This window comes from Misgurnus anguillicaudatus, chromosome 18 (genome assembly GCF_027580225.2).
Source record: "Misgurnus anguillicaudatus chromosome 18, ASM2758022v2, whole genome shotgun sequence".
NCBI classification, from domain to species: Eukaryota; Metazoa; Chordata; class Actinopteri; order Cypriniformes; family Cobitidae; genus Misgurnus; species Misgurnus anguillicaudatus.
The window spans coordinates 6,176,217-6,195,123 of record NC_073354.2 but is presented as its reverse complement, the minus strand read 5'-3'; the positions used below and the strand labels follow the sequence as shown (position 1 = coordinate 6,195,123).

General features: G+C 36.7%; 1 long non-coding RNA gene across 1 annotated transcript; it reads left to right on the top strand.

Annotated features, from left to right (window-relative positions):
* The first annotated feature begins 2,782 nt into the window (after positions 1 to 2,782).
* LOC141350497 (uncharacterized) lies at positions 2,783 to 18,671 on the top strand. The gene is made up of 4 exons (XR_012358558.1): positions 2,783 to 2,880; positions 3,572 to 3,610; positions 3,816 to 3,922; positions 16,606 to 18,671. It is a non-coding gene; the product is annotated as an uncharacterized lncRNA (long non-coding RNA).
* Positions 18,672 to 18,907: the final 236 nt, after the last annotated feature.

Here is an 18,907-nt window from a genome sequence, read left to right as displayed (position 1 = left end):
TTAAATTTAAAAAATAATGCATTTTTATTTAAAATGTTTTATACTGATCAAATCATATCTGTTATATTATCTGCTATTTGTTTAAAAGTGACAATCAACCAAAAGTTATTATTTTAAGATTGTAAATGTATAAAGATATATTTCAAGCATAATTTTTTTTGCCCACATAGGTGCCATGAGGGCCCCACGTTATTATCCCACATGGGCAAACCTATATGGGGCCACATAGGGAAACCCACATGGGACCCACATAGTCAACCCACATGGGACCCATATATATTGCCCATGTTAAGCCCATGGCCACATGAAACCCATGTTGCCCATATGGGACCCATGTGGGGCCCACATATCAATGTTAATTAAATGTAAAAAATAATGCATTTTTATTTAAAATGTTTTATACGGATCAAATCATATCTGTTATATTATTTGCTATTTGTTTAAAAGTGACAATCAACCAAAAGTTATTATTTTAAGATTGTAAATGTATAAAGATGTATTTCAAGCATAAAAATGTTTTGCCCACATAGGTGCCATGAGGGGCCCACATTATTATCCCACATGGGCAAACCCATATGGGGCCCACATAGGAAACCCACATGGGACCCATATATATTGCCCATGTGAAGCCCATGCCCACATGTAACCCATGCTGCCCAGATGGGACCCACGTGGGGCCCACATGTCAATGTTGGCTGGGATGATGAAAGTTGTCATAATGTTACGGGAAATGTTCTTAGAGCAACGTTTTTGGAATGTCCTCTTGAGGTTATTTCTAAACGATGAAGGTTGTCATAATGTTACAGGAAAACATTCTAAGAACATTGTTCTTGGAATGTCCTCTTGAGGTTATTTCTAAATCATAAAGGTTGTCATAATGTTACGGGAAAACGTTCTTAAATCGACGTTCTCGAAACGTCATGTTGAGTTTATTTCTACACGATGAAGGTTATCATAATGTTAGGAGAAAACTTTCTTAGAACAACGTTCTCAAAACGTCCTGTTGATTTTATTTTTACTTGATGAAGGTTGTCAAAATGTTAAGAAAATTTTTTAGTAGAAAACGTTCTTAGAACAACGTTCTTGAAACATCCTTTTAATGTTATTTTTACAGTACTTGATGAAGGTTCTCGTTTTGTTAAGAGAAAACATTCCTAGATCCAGCATTTTCTAAACTTCCTTTGATGATATTTGTACTTGATGAAGGTTCTTGTAATCTTAAAACGCTCTTGTTAAATAAAATAAAAAAAAACAAGATCATTGCACATCATTTATCTTTAAACCAAGTAATAAGAACAATGACAGACTCTAAAATTTACCTCCAGGTAAGCACCAGGCCAAGAGCTTAACATTAAATAATAGTTGCAACTACATGCGTTAGCCTAGTGCTAACTAGACATTCAGAACACTCTGAGATGTTTGTTGGTCCAAATAAAGGGTCTTTCAGGGTCAAATGTTTCGCAAATCCTGCCTTGAACTCACCTAGATTGGAGAAGCAATCGTCAGTAAAATAACAAAAAAGGGTTTTTATCCTCTGAATTTGATTTATCTTCATGGTAGTGAAAACAACACAAACTTGCCCTTACAGCTTAAAACACAGTGTCTTAGACATGATGTTAACACACCAACTAGTGTAAGGGTCTGTGGGCAGATCAGGGTTTTGGTGCAAGACTGTAGTCTTATGCAAAGTATTGCCTTTATATGTAAATAGACAACAGGTCAGAGATTCAAAAAGAAAATGTATGTAACATGGTTCAACTCCCTACTTTAGAAACTTGTGTGTTTGCACACCATAGATGGACAGCTACATGACACACTGCAATAAAGGTAATTTTCGATATTGAAACTGCCTGGCACTTTAATATCAATGTGTTGAAAATGACAACAAGACAAAAAATGTGGCATGGCTTTACATTTGGAAGATTATGTCACCGAGCCCACTGTGTGTGTATAACCCATGCAGGTTAAAGCCAGTTGTGCAAAGTCCTGTTGTCCTGTACACTATGAACCAGGAAGGGTTTTTTTGGGGAACTGTGTACATTACGTACAAAAGCTTTGACAATCAGAGAGACATTGTGTGATTGAAATGGTACAGAAAAAAACGAGAAAGTAAGTTGGAATGGAAGATGCTCCAATCATTCATATACATTACATGGTCAGATGATGCTAGAAAGAATCAAGCCACAGAGGAGAAAACCAATAAGTGCATAAGAATTTTAATGAAATTTATGTGATGGATAGGTTGCCCTTAAATTAAGGTGACCAGCTTTTTCAAATGACAAGTACGGACATGTCCTAATGATTAAAATATCCTTGAAATCTTATTTGTTATTGTCTAGAAATTTAAAAACAGGGTCAAAACCTTTTTAAATGTTTTCATCTTTTATGTGGGTTATGGAGAACACACCAAAAACGGGGACATCCTTAAATTACATTTTTTTTTTTATGGGAAAAGTGGATCACTGTTTTGAATCTTGACTTAATTATAAAAAGAAATTATAAACACTTACAGGAACAAAGTAAATGAAATAAAAAAATTACAAATATTAAAGTAGTATCTAAAAAATAACGAAAATGTGCAGCATCTCGTTTATGTAATCTATCTATATTATCTGAAATTTAAAATATTTAATGTTCCCAGATGCTTTCTTAAATAGGTTATAAATTAGTAGAGTAATATAAACGTCTAATAACGCTTATATGTATCACTACTGTCCGTTTTCAGCACTGGATATATTTATTTTGATATATTTATATAATCTAATATTTTATGTTGTGATGTATATTTTTTAAAACAAATTGGCGCGCAAGACGAACCGCGCATGCGCATGAAGAAACGTTCCAGATACATTCCACGCGGTGAGATCCAAACCGCGTTAGGTAAGTGTGTATATTATTTATCTTTCTTTATTTTCTTTGAAAAGTATGACCTAGCTAATATGGCATAAAGTAAGTAACGTTAAATTGATCAGTCACTCTTTTCTCCATCATACGTGTCGGATTGTGTTTGTTTATGGGTCTGGCTAGTGGCTAACTGTGAAGTTAACTGACTCAATACCTGGTCTGACATAAAAATATTTTGTTTTCCCAAAGACGAGGGCAGACGACAAGCATGAATAACCGCTGTGTGGACGTTATTTGTAAATGTGGTAACTTAGTTGACACGCTTTTGCAATGATTAGAACTTGCAACTCAAGTTTACTTACAATGTTTAACGTTATTTCGCTTCTCATCGAAAATAATCTACACTACAGGGACTTTGATAATGTTACTTTTATTTATTCTTTGTGGAAGTCAGTACAGTACTACTGTGCAGTACTTATAACAGAAACAGTATTGCTGTTTCTGTATGTTTGTGAATAGTAAACAATGTTTGCAGTATATCTGTAAACCATACTGTATAAGCAGTAACTTATACATGTAAGTTAAAAATGCACAGTAGGCTATACACAATGCAGCAGCAGCAGCAGTATAAGGCAAGTTACTGCTTATATAATAGATATTGTTAGTATAAAATACAGCATGGCATGTGGCTCTTGAATATATTTGTAATATTACTTTTCTCCTCCAGTAACATCTTTGAAGGTTTCATGAAATTCAGTCTGGCTCGGTATGTTGAGAATAATTCTTAAAAAAATGTAAAATAACTAGATAAATCTGTTAAAGATGTATTTACCTGTTGTCTGCATAATTTTTCATAAGTCCAAGATTGAACACATTGTGTACCATTTTAGAGGTCTGCTATAAGTGATGTGGGATTAAGATGGGAATAATGCAGCCTGCAAAGTGCTAAATTATAATTTATTTTGTTTCAGATCCGCTTGGTAGCAATGGTCCAGGTGATGCTGTAAGGAAGGTTTTGCAAGTTGCCACATACAATGGATCGAAAGGGAAAGAAATACCTTTGGCACTGTGATTATTCGTAAGTGTTTCAAAAGTTTCTGTAACTCAACTGATATTGCTTCTACAGGGAGTGCAGAATTATTAGCCAAGATGTATTTTTGAGGATTACTTTTGTTATTGTACAACTACAGTGCTCTTGGTCAATTCAAAATGTTAACAAACCCTCAAACCTGAACATTTAAGTAGTAAAAGTGAAATTTTGCCTTTCTTAAGAGAATATTTCTATGTACACCATTATTAGGCAACTATTAGTGTGCAGAATTATTAGGCAACTCAGGGCTCCAAACTGCGACTAAAATGGTCGCATTTGCGACCAAATATATTTATGTGCGAGTGAAATTTCTGTCAAGGTCGCCATTGGCGACAATACAAATTTACTCCCTTTGATTGTTAAATTTGCATTATATGTGCATGTTTTATAACCAGTAGCCTATCGCTTCATTCGTTTTGTTAACTTCATGAAATGAGATGCGTTGTGTGAACGTCACCCCTCGTTCAGACAGCCAGCGACGTTATCGCTGTGTGTCGCACGTCTCTTTCAATGAGGTGTGTCTAAATCTGCTTGTCATAAACAAATGAGTACCATCCACGCCAGTAACTGACGAGAGAATGATGATGTGAACTCCACTGCTTTGTTCTCATTGGTAGTCGCTCCCGAAAGTCACTCGACCTTTGCATAAAGTAAAACTTTTCTTAAAGGGCCATTTCACCAATAGGAACATTAATCTTTATGGAAAGTGAGTCATATTTGTAGTCAAAATGTAACATAAATGTAGAATTTTGTGCCTATTTGACCGAGAAAAGACAAAATGTGACTTTAGAGCACAATTGTATGAAAAACTACAACTCCCACTATGCACCACAATGCACAGCTCTGCAAGCCACTCCCATTAATCGGAACACGCCTCAGATATGATATTGTGTACATAAATGCCACGTTAGTAAAACAAAGAAAATAGCCCCCACCACTGTGTCTGACAGACACCAATCATGACTTACTTTTAAACGTGATGTTACATTGTGTTACACACAATAACACTCTGGTCTGGTGTGTAGCAAAGTCTTATTCAAACAGTAACGTGCGGTTTGAGATCTGCAGTACAAATGTCTTTTCAAGTAGTTAAAAAAGGGTATGCATTTTAAATGTTTATTTAGTTTTACCAATTTTCTTTTTGTCTCGTGTTTACTGTAATTACATCTGTGTTATAATGACACACTTAAAATAGAACACTTACTTTAGTTAGACATCCGTTTATCCCTGCATCCTGCACACAAACGCGTCCCCTACATAATATCTCCACAGACGCGCTGCCTCAGCTCTTGGAGCTTGTGCTCGTAAGCCGAAACACGTCTTTGAAATAAGCACGCGCCCAGAAACATTAACAAAACAAATGTTCATATCCTTATCTGATCCAGAAATGTTACACCGAAAGCACACAGCGCGAGTCCGTCCAAGCTCAGATAATCCGCAGCGCGTTTGCTCGGAAACCGAAACGCGTCCGTGAAATAAACATGTCCAAACGCGTGCAAAGTTGCTCTCTTGCCTAAAAACCTTTACCAAACGAACGTCCATATCCTTATCTGATGCAGAAATGTTAGAAAGAGGGCACACAGCGAGAGAACAGGCAAGCTTCTCTACACAGCAGAGGCGGATGGTTGCAGCGTCTTCCCCGGGCTCCTCTACCCAGCCGACGCCCAGGCTCCGGCCTACTCCTCGGGCTTCTGATCTGCCTCAGCTCTTTGCTGTATTGTGGTTCATAAAGGTGCAATGAACAGCAGATTAGAGCATCACGCTTGCGAAATCACCCTCTTCTATATTATATTGATTAACTTCCACTGTTATTGTAACATGAAGTCTGACTCGCTCCACAACTTCTGTTTAGCTTAGCTTAGCATAAAGATGGCGGCTGATCGTTTTTTCCCGTCTGTGTTCGTATATTTTCGTAAGTCCCACCCACTTATCTGTAATTGGTCTGAAGCGTGAGTGGGTCCCACCCATAGCCCTCACCTTGGAAAAATGAGGAATGAGTGTCTGTAGTCTTTCACACTCAATAGAGATACAGAATTTCCTTCTTTCAATGACGCAAAATGACGATTTGGAAGTGCCTCACTGAAATCAGTATTTCTCCCCTCTCAGGGGAAACTGAGGGAATGATGCACGATCATTCAAAAACATGACTGGGGTTCTAACGGTACAAAGCTTAATGCAAATGGGTGAAGTTTCCCTTTAACTTTCTCGTGTCGCTGGACACGCGCATACGGTCGCCAACGGTCACTTTCACTCGTGTCGCCGGAAGTCGCCCAGGTTTCCATTGAAATGAATGAGATTGCGTCGCTCTGCTACTGCTAACAAAAAGCAGGCTCCAGCAGCTGTGCCAGAACGAGCGCGGGAGAGAACGCCAGAGACACAGGGATTCATCTTTCCGCATCAGTCAGTGAACACCGTGCCGAAAGACATTTCAAGACGTCCTGGATTTTAGACTATTCGAACGACAAAGATGCTAAACGGAGCGTTTTTTTGTGCATATACGTGCATACACTCAAGCCCAATGTGCGTTTTAAAAATCACGCAAACACATGATTTCTTTGGGCTTGACAGGAGATATATGCACAAATGATCTTGTAATGCCACAGTCTCTGCAAATATACTCATAAAAACAGACAATTATAAGTGAGCAGTTGATCAGATGTGTCAGTAGCTACGTTTACATGGACACATTTTGCCTCCATCGGATTAAAATCCTTCCGATTAATAAATCCTATCATAGCGTTAACATGAACACTTCATAATGTGATCGGATTGATGTGCGTGTTTATATGACACAAGATTTACATCAGATTTGATCGTTTGACATGCGCACATTGCACAAATATAGTTTCACGCTGTTTCAAGATTTGCTTTGTGCCTCAGCTGATTATAAAGCAGCAGCAAAAACACCCATTCACGTGTGCCCAAAAATCGTATTTTACTTCACGCAGTGCTGCAGAGACCGTTCGCAAGAGCGAGTCCAAACACACGCGTTTGTGGATCAAAGAATAAATCATGGACTGACCGGACAAGGCTGTCTTGTATCACTTTATGGGGAATTGGAAGGATAATAGGAACAAGATTAACAAGACAAATCACTTCTTGTGACTTCCTTCAACAAAACAAACTCAAATATTTGCGTCACATGTCATTACGGCAATTCTACGTCATTGCACGTGTGAATATGCTCAACACTCCCGTCCTGTAGGTGGCGGAATTTCGCCTTTCAGTGGGTTTACCAACCGCCATTAAAAAAAGAAAAGATGGCACATGCGCAGAGCGTCCCAGTTTCAGTTATCCATCCGATCAAGTGTATACATGTCCTTTTGAGCGGATTATAAAAGGTATAAACCACCCCTAACAAGCGGATTAGATTTTTAATCAGATTGCCACTTTTTAGTCCGATTGAGGTGATTACATGGGGCATTTTTATTCAGATTGATCATTTAAACGGATTACAAATGTCCATGTAAACGCAGCTAGTGTAAAGATCAGTGCTTCTCTGTTCTTAAAGGGACAGTTCATCTTATAAGAAAAGCTTATGTTTGAGTCGTTATGTAAATCAGACTACAGAAGACAAAAGGAAAATCGCTTTTATAGCTTTAAAAAGATCAATTATATTTAATTTATAGAATGAAAACAGTGCTATATTAATTTGATACTGTTTCTCTACCTAATCAATACTGTTAGATCTTACTTTATTTGTAAATTTGTTCTTTTCTATTTATATGTTTGTAATTTCTTGATTTGTTCTTATTTAATTTTCCAACATCACTTTTTTGCTGAAAATTATTCAACTCATGACTCAAAAACCATAATGCAATTCATTTAACCAGTACTATATTGTAAAATTAAGTAATTTTAAAATACATGTACTGTAGGCATTCAGGTCCACCCTATTCCAAGGCCAACTTAAAATTGTTTGGCCTTGTGACTGATGGTCTGATTATGGCAAAATAAAATTATTGCAGATGTCAAATGGTAAGGGAATGCTACTTGTTACAGCTTTCCACATGTATTAACCCATTTAATTAAACATGGTTTTGGATAACCTACTAGTCAAATGTTTACATTTTAAATTTACAACCTAAATTGTCCGTCAGAATTAAATAATTGAAATAATGGTCATAATGTATTTTTTGCATTTGTTATGGTGTGCATTTTGTTTCTGCGCGTGTGGGGGGATGTTGGGTTCCTTCCTCATTTTTTGTCCTTGGCCAATCACATGCCTTAAGAATAAACAAGTTAAGTTACCCCTTATGAGGCCATAATATTTATTCTGGGGGAGTCCCCCACCTCCCGGCCCCATCAGAGGCCACGTCGCCCCTCGAGGACCCTTTTCACCCCTGACCATTTTCATGCCTGCTAAAAGTAAGTGCATTGTTATGTGGCTCTTAAAAAAATTATTTGGCGCCTGTTTTTTTCCCCTATAGGAGCCAATGGCTCCTTAATTGATTTTTTTTGTTTGGAGCCCTGCAACTAAATGAAAAACAAAGATTTTACCATCTCACTTGTTTTTTTCACCTGTTAAAGTGAGAATAATAAACAAACTCTACATTTACAAAAAAATTAATAAAACAATAAAAAATAAAAAAATATATAAACTCAGTGACCAATATAGCCACCCTTCTTTTCGATAACAGTCACAAGCCTTCCATTCACGGATTCAGTCAGTTTCTTGATCTGGTCTGAACCAACATTTTGTGCAACCACAGCCTCCCAGACACTGTTCAGAGAGGTGTACCGTTTACCTTCAGTGTAAATGTCCTGCTTAAGAAGGGCTCAAAAGATCTCAATAGGGTTTAAGTCAGGTGAAGAAGGGGCCATGTCATTAGTTTTTCATCTTTAAAGCATTTACTGGCCAGCCATGCAGTGGAGTACTTTGATGTATGTGATGGAGCATTGTCTTGCAAAATAATCAGTCTTCTTGAAAGATGCAAACTTTTTCCTGTACCACTGCTTGAGGAAAGTGTCTTCTACATTACAGGCAGGCAGGCACAGACAAGTATAATTAAAGATAAGCTTGTTGGACCTTTTTGGGTTGAAAATGGAAATAAAAAACAACTCTCAGACCTACTGACAATTTTTAGAAGACACTTTCTTCAAGCAGTGGTACAGGAAAAAATCTGCATCTTTCAAGAAGACTTTTTTTATGCAAGACAACGCTTCTGCACATGCATCAAAGTACTCAACTGAGTGGCTGGCCAGTAAAGGCCTTAGAGATGAAAAACTAATGACATGGCCCCCTTCTTCACCTGACTTAAACCCTATTGAGAACTTTTGATCCCTTCTTAAGCAGGACATTTACAGTGAAGGTAAACAGTACACCTCTCTGAACAGTGTCTGGGAGGCTGTGGTTGTGGCTGCACAAAATGTTGGTTCAGACCAGATCAAGAAACTGACTGAATCCGTGAATGGAAGCCTTGTGACTGTTATCGAAAAGAAGGGTGGCTATATTGGACACTGAGTTTATATATTTTTTATTGTTTTATTGGTTTTTTTTTGTAGATGTGGAGTTTGTTTGTTGTTCTCACTTTAACAGGTGAAAAAAAAAACAAGTGAGATGGCAAAATCTTTGTTTTTCATTTAGTTGCATAATAATTCTGCACACTAATAGTTGCCTAATAATGATGTACATAGAAATATTCTCTTAAGAAAGCCAAAATTTCACTTTTACTACTTAAAGGGACACTTCACCCATTTGCATTAATCTTTGTATAGTTAGAACCCTAGTCATGTTTTTGAATGGTCGTGCATAATTTCCTCAGTTGCTGCTGAAACAGGAGAAATATATATTTCAGTGTTGCACTTCCTTCTTTCAATGATGTAAAAATCATCATTTTGCATCATTGAAAGAAGGAAGTCCAATATCTTTCTTGAGCAGGTGAGACTACAAACAGCCCTTTTCTCAGTCAAATTGGCACCAAATTCGAAATGTATGTTACATTTCGACTACAAATATGAGACACTTTCAATGAAGATTAATGTTTCTGTGGGTGAAGTGCTCCTTTAAGTGTTCCGGTTTGAGGGTTTGTTGGCATTTTGAGTTGACCAGGAGCACTGTAGTTGTACAATAACAAAAGTAATCCTCAAAAATACAGCTTGCCTAGTAGTTCTGCACTCCCTGTATAGGGCTTATTCGCAAACACTGGAAGTAGCTAACCGCGGCCATCTTGTTGACATGACATCTGTCCTGCCCCTAGAGTTGAGGGGAGCAGTAGCCTAAATGGCATCATCTCGTCAGTATTAAGAGAAGATAAGCTTGATTGGTGTGGAACCATATCAAATAGACCCAATAGCCTTAAGTAAAGATCCGTCCTTATTGCCAGGCGTAACTTATCTGGATATTTATAACTATATCGTTCATACAGTATCCGCATACATCATACAAGCACTGAAGGGCTGTTCACATTATAACGATAACTATATTATCGTCCACATCACCAAACAATACGTTTATGCTAATTCGCTCACGGCACTCGCGCAAATCACTTGCCTTTAATATTGCTTGTATGTCCTCAACACGCTGCGTTTCGCGTAACTCTAAACAGTGAATATAATAGTTTGTGTAATCTCTTACCTTTTGGCATAACAGTTAGTTAATGTAATAGATTAAAAAAAACATTATGTCAATTTTCACAGCAACTGCAGGTAATCTAATGTTATAGACCTCAATGAGCTTCACTGTCATTTTAAGTGCTCGTGCAGTTGAAGTTCAATTCATTGTATCTGCATCGTTATAGTTTTGGTTTGAGCTCCGCTATTCTCTTTAATATAAAACGATTTTCAAAACTATATTTTTTATAGTTATTGTTATAATGTGAACGGCCCTTAATTCCCTACCTAGTATCAATGCCAGACCTATGTTCATAAAGTTATTAATCCTAATTTAATAACTGTCTCAATTTATGGCAGCTTAATTGAAAGAGCAGTTTCAGCCACTGCGTACAGCTAACCATATGTGATTAAATGATGGGGACAGACTTTGCTGTGAGGCATATATTTCTAACGTTACCTGTGGTAAAATGATGGGGACAGACTTTGCTGTTGGGAGTCTCTCCTTCTCTGGTTCAACTCCTCTGTCTCCTTCCTTTCATGTTTTCTGACAGTCGGTATCGCATAAAAACTAATTCCGGGGTTCTTTTTGCTGTTGTTAGAACAGTCGTGTATTACACCACACACCATCGCGCGGTTTAAAAAAATTACATCGATAATACCATGCATAATACCCACGCTGCCTCGCTTGTCAATTGACAGACTGACAGTTCTATGTCAACAATATGGCCGCCGCGAACATTGATGACGTAGATCGAATAACTCCTATACAAGTTCATTTAACAAACATTTTTTTTTTATGTTTCTGTAAAGCTCAGAGGTAGAGCATTGCATTAGCAATGCAAAAGTTCATGGGTTCGAAACTCTAGGAACACATACTGAAAAAATACATAATACCTTGTAATGCACTGTAAGTCCCTTAAGATAATAGCGTTTGCCGAATGCGTCAATGTAATGTTATAATCAATTATACCCCATGGCTGTTGAATGCTTCTGATTAACAAATGTTTCACAGGTATGCATTATTTTTCGATAAATGCACACCTGACCTGTCAAATGTAACCAACCAAGCAATGTCTTTTGTAACCGTGGTATAAGAGGAATAATTGACTCTGATCCTTTGAGTTATTTAAAAATAATGCACACTCAGCTTCGTGATGTGCCGCATTACCACCTTGAGTGTGCATTATTTTGAATTATCCAGCTGCCCGTCATCAATTATTTCTTACGTATGCAACCATTATTTCTGTTTCTGATCGGCTTTTAGAATTAGTAGGAAAGGCTAATCTAATGATTTGAGCAGTCGATCAAATATTTGTGACAGGAAAAATCTGGCACAACATTCACCTGCAGAAACACTATTTAAACACTTTGGGGCAGTTTCCTGGACAGGGTTTGGACTAATCCAGTTATATTAGGATATTATATTAGGCCTTAGTTATATTAGGATTAGAGCTGGGCATAGATTAATCTAGATTAATCTCATACAAAATAAAAGTAATTTTTTGCAAAATATATGAGTTTGTGCTGTGTGTAAATATTATGTATATGTAAACACACACACATACATATATGTACATTTAAGAAATGTTTTATTTATATATAATGTTTTTATTTATATATAATATATAAAAATATAAATAAATATATATACACATGTAAATGTTTCTTAAATACATACATGAATGTGTGTGTATTTATTTAAACATAATTATTACACACAGCACAAACTCATATTATGCAAAAAATAACTTTTATTTTGCATGTAATTAATCTAGATTAATCTATGCCCAGCTCTAATTAGGATATTAGTAGTTTTTTACAAACATACCTTACAAAAACCAGTACTGGGGTGAATCTTAAGACAAAACATGTTAAAATATATCAGTGCAAGATGTTTTTAAATTAAAGGTATTGCGGAGGATTTTCTTTTTCCGGGTGGATCATCAAGACTATTGGTCCTCCTAGTTGTCAATCAGGAGTGTTTCGCAATTGCATTTTTTAAAAAATTGAAGAAGTCGGTTCTTTTCAAAAATTTTAGAAAATCCTCCGCTACACCTTTAAGGCAGCTCAAACATGCATTTTAGTCTGGGACTTATTTGGTCTGGGACTATTCTGGATAAGCCCTGTCTGGGAAACTGTGTATTTATCAGGGAGCTACACTGCGACCAAAATGGTCGCATATGCGACCTTTTGAACTGCCGTTGCGACCCTAATTTTTAATGGGTCGCAAATGTGCTACCTAATGTTTTAGACAATATGCTATGATTTACTATGAGCATTTATTAAAACATAAATGTGGATTTTAAGAATACGTTTTATAACGTGCTCTGAGCCATCAACACGTTGGCTTCATTTTGCGTGAAAGCACGTCGTGTCTCTCCCCATCAGTGTGCGTTTGCGTGCTCAGCTGTTTCTCAATGAATAATTAGGTGCGACGCGACGCAAGCGCAGTGTCTTCCATGTTTCTGAACTTGAGCAGAGGTCTTTCTTCACTGAGGACGCGGGACCCGTATGGTTCCGGGTTTATATTTTAAATGGTCTGTCGGGTCCGGTTAGGTCCTAGTTTAATTACTTTGGGTCCCAAGTCTGATTAATATTGAGTTTATAACCCGAGTCGATCGGAAAACTGCCATGAGCGCTACCGCGCTAAAGCTCGAGTGCAGTTTAGCGTGCCTTCGGTTTCTATGGCGATGGTTCTTGTTACGACCACGCGCTGCGTTTTCTTTCTCACATGTTTTTAATAATCTTATTATTAATAAACCATATATTTTCTAAAACCATATCCATATTAAGTTTGCACAGATTGTAGTAAAAAAGCAGTGCTAATGTCAAGCCCATTGCACTAAACGAGCAAAGCAATGTAAAGTTTGTCATCGGGACAGCGAGTAGATTTGAAAATAAAATAAGTGGAATAATATTATTGAAATAATAAGTGGATTAAGCTTTTTAAATCGGCAAGAGAGAAATAGAAAGATAGAGCAGAAGCAGTAAAAGTGCCTATTTAATAGTAATTATTACCATTATAACATCAGTCATAACATCAGTCACATTTATAATCTATAGACCTGCACTGTCTATTAATATACTATACATAGTATTGTATTATATTGAGTTTGATAAAAGGGGTCTAATTGCTTCATATATCAGTGCAAAAACAGTAAGTGTTTTCGTGGTACTTTGACAAACAGTGTCAGCTTTGTTAATGGCAAAGAAAGTTTGGAGTGTTTAGATTAATGAAATATAATGTGAAATTAATATTAATTTTCAATAAATCAAAGTAGGGATGCATATCAATTAATCGCGATTAATCTATAGCAGAATAAAGGTTTTTGTTTACATCATATATGTGTGTGAACTGTGTATAATAATTATGTATATATAAATATGCACACATGCATGTATAATTTTAAGAAAAAAATATATTTATATACTAAGTATTTATATTTATATATAATATAAATTATACATAAATATACAAATGTATATACATATGTAAACATTGCTTAAATATATACATGCATGTGCGTGCATTTAACTATACAAAGTTATTATACACAGTACACACACATATATGTAAACAAAAACTGTTATTCTGCTATAGATTAATCGCGATTAATTGATATGCATCCCTAAATCAAAGTATTGTGTTGTGTCACACATTATTAGTTCTTCGTCACATGTATAGTAGACCATTATTTGTCAGTGGGTAATGATTGCCCTTTTTACCGGTTACCTCCACCAAGTAAATTTCAGATCTGTGGGAAACACTGACTGCAACGTTTAAGAAAACAAGGCGGCATGTGGTTTAAAAGATGGCAAGTAAAATAAAAAGCATATCTGTATGCAATACAGTTTCATTATTGTTCATTATTAACCAGAGCGCCTTAATATAACTTGAAAAAAATATGTGCGACCAAATCATATTTTGCGCCAGTAACTGAAAAAGTTGGTAGCGCAAGTGCCACCAGTGGAAAAGGTTAGTGTAGTTCCCTGTTTATACATGTCAAAGACAAATAAAAAACAAGCATAAGTACTAAAGTAAACGATAACAAACATATCATCATTAGTAAACGCCAACCCCATTCTCTTCTATTGTTACAGTTGTACAAATGACAGTGCATCATTTTATATCATTCTATACCAGTTTGTTTTTACAAACTATATCAGCACGCTGATATAAAGCCAAATCACACAACTACTAGAGCAATATTAAACATTAGTTTGACTCATTAGTAAGGGTGTCACGATTTCGATTTTAAATCGAAATCGATCGAAATTAAGCCACAACCTCGAACTTCGAATTAAAAAATTGGATCGTCGATGCTGCCACGCCCCCATGTCACGTCCGGTCGGCTTGCCAAGCGGGGGAAAATAAACTCTCAGAAGTGCCTTTAAAAACATCCATCCAGCGGAACGCGATTTATATTTTAAAACACGAGGGATGTATTGCTACAACTCCTTGAATGCATATCATAAACAGGATTACTACCTAGTGATCTGCCTTCGGACAGAGCGCAGCTCTCTGCACGTGCACGAGAGAGCCGCCAAGATGCAGCGGGTTATATTTTAAACAAAAGATATAGTTTGCCTCAGCTCGCATGAAACGCATAAAAACTGAACAAATACGTAAGGATTATTACTTTAGTTTATGTTTAGACTTTGGACAGATGCGAGATGCGCATGCACGTGAGACAGAGAGAAGCGCAGCTGCTTATGACGCACCGGTTTTAGTTCAGATAATAGGAGTCCAAGACGCGCGCATTAAGTCTATCTGCGTGCAAGAAGGAATTCTCTCTCTACAAGCTCTCTCGCGTAAAGTAAAGCCCACAAAGCCCCATGCGAGGAAAAGCACGCAATGTGCATGTTAATGTGAAACTATAATAATAATAATAATAATAAAGGCATATAATTTTTTGTCTTAAAAAAATTCATTTAAAAATCGAGAATTGAATTGAATCGTGACATCAGAATTGAAAATGTAATCGAATCGAGGATTTGGAGAATCGTGACACCCCTACTCATTAGTGCCAAACTACTTGCTTCTGCTATGGATTCCTGATACGGATGAGTTTTTATTGCATGTGACAAGAAAGAGGGAAGAGCGTGACACAAAAAAATTACATACTACGCTGTATGCACTTGTTTATCCTAGTACTTTTGCACTTGTTTTAAGTGTCTGACATGAATTTACACACAAACCCTGTTTTCACAGACAAGACTTAAGGATAGTCCTAGACCAGTGTTTCCCAACCCTGGTCCTCGTGCACCCCCTCCCAGAAAGTTTTAGATGTCTTCTTATTTAACACACCTGATTTAACTCATCAGCTTGTTAGGGGCACATGTTTACCATTTTAGAAGGAGGCTGATGAGTCGAATCAGGAAAAACCATCCAAAATGTTCATCTTGTCAAAATCCATTGTCCATTAAACATATCCTTTTAGACTGTATTACATTTACCCCTGTAAGAAATCGTTTTTACTCTGTTGATAGTTTTGAAAAGGTTTTTAATCAAGTGAGCCCAAGCATGGTTTTAAGATTTTTAGAGGAAATAAATTTGAAACATCTATTTTAATCTTCCTTTGATTTAATTATACTGTATTCTCGCCATGAATATAGCCTTTGAAGCTGGTATGCCGTTAAAAAAGAAAGAAAGAAAAGAAAGTCGAATCAGGTGTTTTAAATAAGGAGACATCTAAAACTTTCTGGGAGGGCGTGCCCGAGGACCAGGGTTGGGAAACACTGTCCTAGACAGTCTGCTCTGGTGGCTGCATTATCCAATCGCAAATATGTAATTGTACGACTTTAAGCCTCCATTACTAATTTTAAAATGACCAGTGGCAAATGATAGAAATGGTAAAGCAGTTCACGGGATGGTACTGGTGGAATATCTCTGGCGGTTGGAAAAGACTCTCAGCCAGTCAGATTCGAGAAACAGAATAAACATTTTCTATAAAAAGCTATAATCACACTTTTACTCAAGCTATATTGTGTTATTAAATGATCTATTCTGCATTTCACAAAGTCTAACCTGGTTGCAATTATTTACACATTTTAATCATTGTCTACTGAAGCTTAAAGCTATTATTCATGTCTGTATTTATAATGTTCACATCCAGTGTAGACCGTCTCAATCTGATGTTCCAGCTGTGATGCCTTCATTGCAGACACCTTAAAGTATGTTCCACATCGAGGAACAAGGGTAAGTCATATTCTGACTATACAAAGCTTAATGCAAATGGGTGAAGTGTCCCTTTAATGGCGCGCTCCGATTATTAGCATCAGTTTTAAGAAGGTTGTGGTCATGACAGTGTTGCCTTCTAAATCAGCTTCTTTTTTGTCCACAAATCAAGTGACTTTTAATAAATGAGTAAAAAATGAACAAATAAAAGAGTAAACTATTGCCCTGCCTAAGACTTATCTCTTTAACCAAGCATTTACCTAATTCATCTCCTATACATACTTATGCCGCATCTATTATACTGTATGAATGCCTTTAACACTACATGTGATGGGCCTCTTTACTAATTGCACCTTGTTTCTGTTTCCCTGTCTCATCCTGGTTCACCGAGGAAATCTGAGACGGACAGGTCCAATTCCAATTTGGAGGGATGCTCATCCCACCATTCATCCGCCTGATGCCCATCCTCATGCTGCTAAATTGATGACTGCTCACATATACTCACCGGCCACTTTATTAGGTACAGCTTACTAGTACCGGGTTGGACCCCTTTTGCCTTCAGAACTGCCTTAATCCTTCGTGGCATAGATTCAACGAGGTACTGGAAAAATTCCTCAGAGGTTTTGGTCCATATTCACATGATACCATCATGCAGTTGCTGTAGATACGTTGGCTACACATCCATGAAGCGAATCTCCAGTTCCACCACATCCCAAAGGTGCTCTATTGGGTTGAGATCTGGTGACTGTGGAGGCCATTTAAGTACAGTGAACTCACTGTCATGTTCAAGAAACCAGTCTGAGATTATTTATTCTGCCGGAAGTAGACATCCGAAGATGGGTACACTGTGGTCATAAAAGGATGTACATGGTCAGAATCAATGCTCAGGTAGGCTGTGGCATTGACACGATGCTCAATTGGTACTAATGGGCCCAAAGCGTGCCAAGAGAATATCCCCCACACCCATTACACCAGCACCAGCAGCTTGAACATTGATACAAGGCAGGATGGATCCACATTCTCATGTTGTTGACGCCAAATTCTGACCCTACCATCAGAATGTCGCAGCAGAAATCGAGACTCATCAGACCAGGAAACGTTTTTCCAATCTTCTTTTGTCCAATTTTGGTGAGAATTGTAGCCTCGTTTTCCTATTCTTTGCTGTCAGGAGTGACACCCGGTGTGGTCTTCTGCTGCTGTAGCCCATCCACCTCAAGGTTCAGCGTTTTGTGGGTTTAGAGATGCTCTTCTGCATACCTCACATTTTTATTTTGCTTTTACCTCCATTGTACCGAACTGTGACGCCTGAATATATATATATATATATATATATAGCATAGTATATACTAAATTCTATAGCTGAAATTAATAACAGGGTCTCTTTCCTTGGTTACAAACTGCACCACACTACAGCTGTAACATGTAAGATGGGAACTGGACCTCCTGGCTAAGCCTGGTTTTCTCACTGGGTTTTTATTTCTGTCTCCCTGAAAAAGTTTCCCCCTTGACCAATGTTTCTGTGTGGCTTGCTTACTAGGAAACTGCTGATATTAACCTTATAACGTCTTTAGAAAATTATGTTAATACTGGTATATAGTTTGGAGTTGGAGTATATTACATACACTGTTCTATCACTGTTCTATTACTGTATGTTCATAATTTAGCTTGGAATGGAGTAATTCTTATTATATTATTTATATAAGAATTAACTCCATGTAACCTCAAATACTCCATCCTTAACTGTATTTAAAACTTTGAGGTTCTTTTCTGTGTCGTCTTATATTCTATTACATGTACAGATGATTTGGTAAGATGAACTATTGTGAAAAGCACTGTATAAATATAATTGAATTGAATTAAATTGATGTTTGTTAAACATTTTTGAAAGGATATTGTACTAAGACATAAAGTTGGTGAAATGCTCAAAAATGTTTTGTAACCTTTAAATAATGGAAAGTAAGAAAGCTGGATATTGTATTGTTTTGAATTATAAAAAAATAATGTTTAAAGAATATTTGTGAAAATAAAGTTTTGAAAATATTGTAAGAAACTTTTTATAACCTTTGAACACAAATGTTTAAAATGATAACTATATTGTTGATATAATTTTAAAATAACCATTAAAAGAATGTTATACAGTATGTGAAAGTTAGGTGAATGTTGTGAAAAATGTTTTTGTAACCTTTAGATAACGTTCTAATCATGACAAGAAAACTGGACATTTTGACGTTTTAAGAATG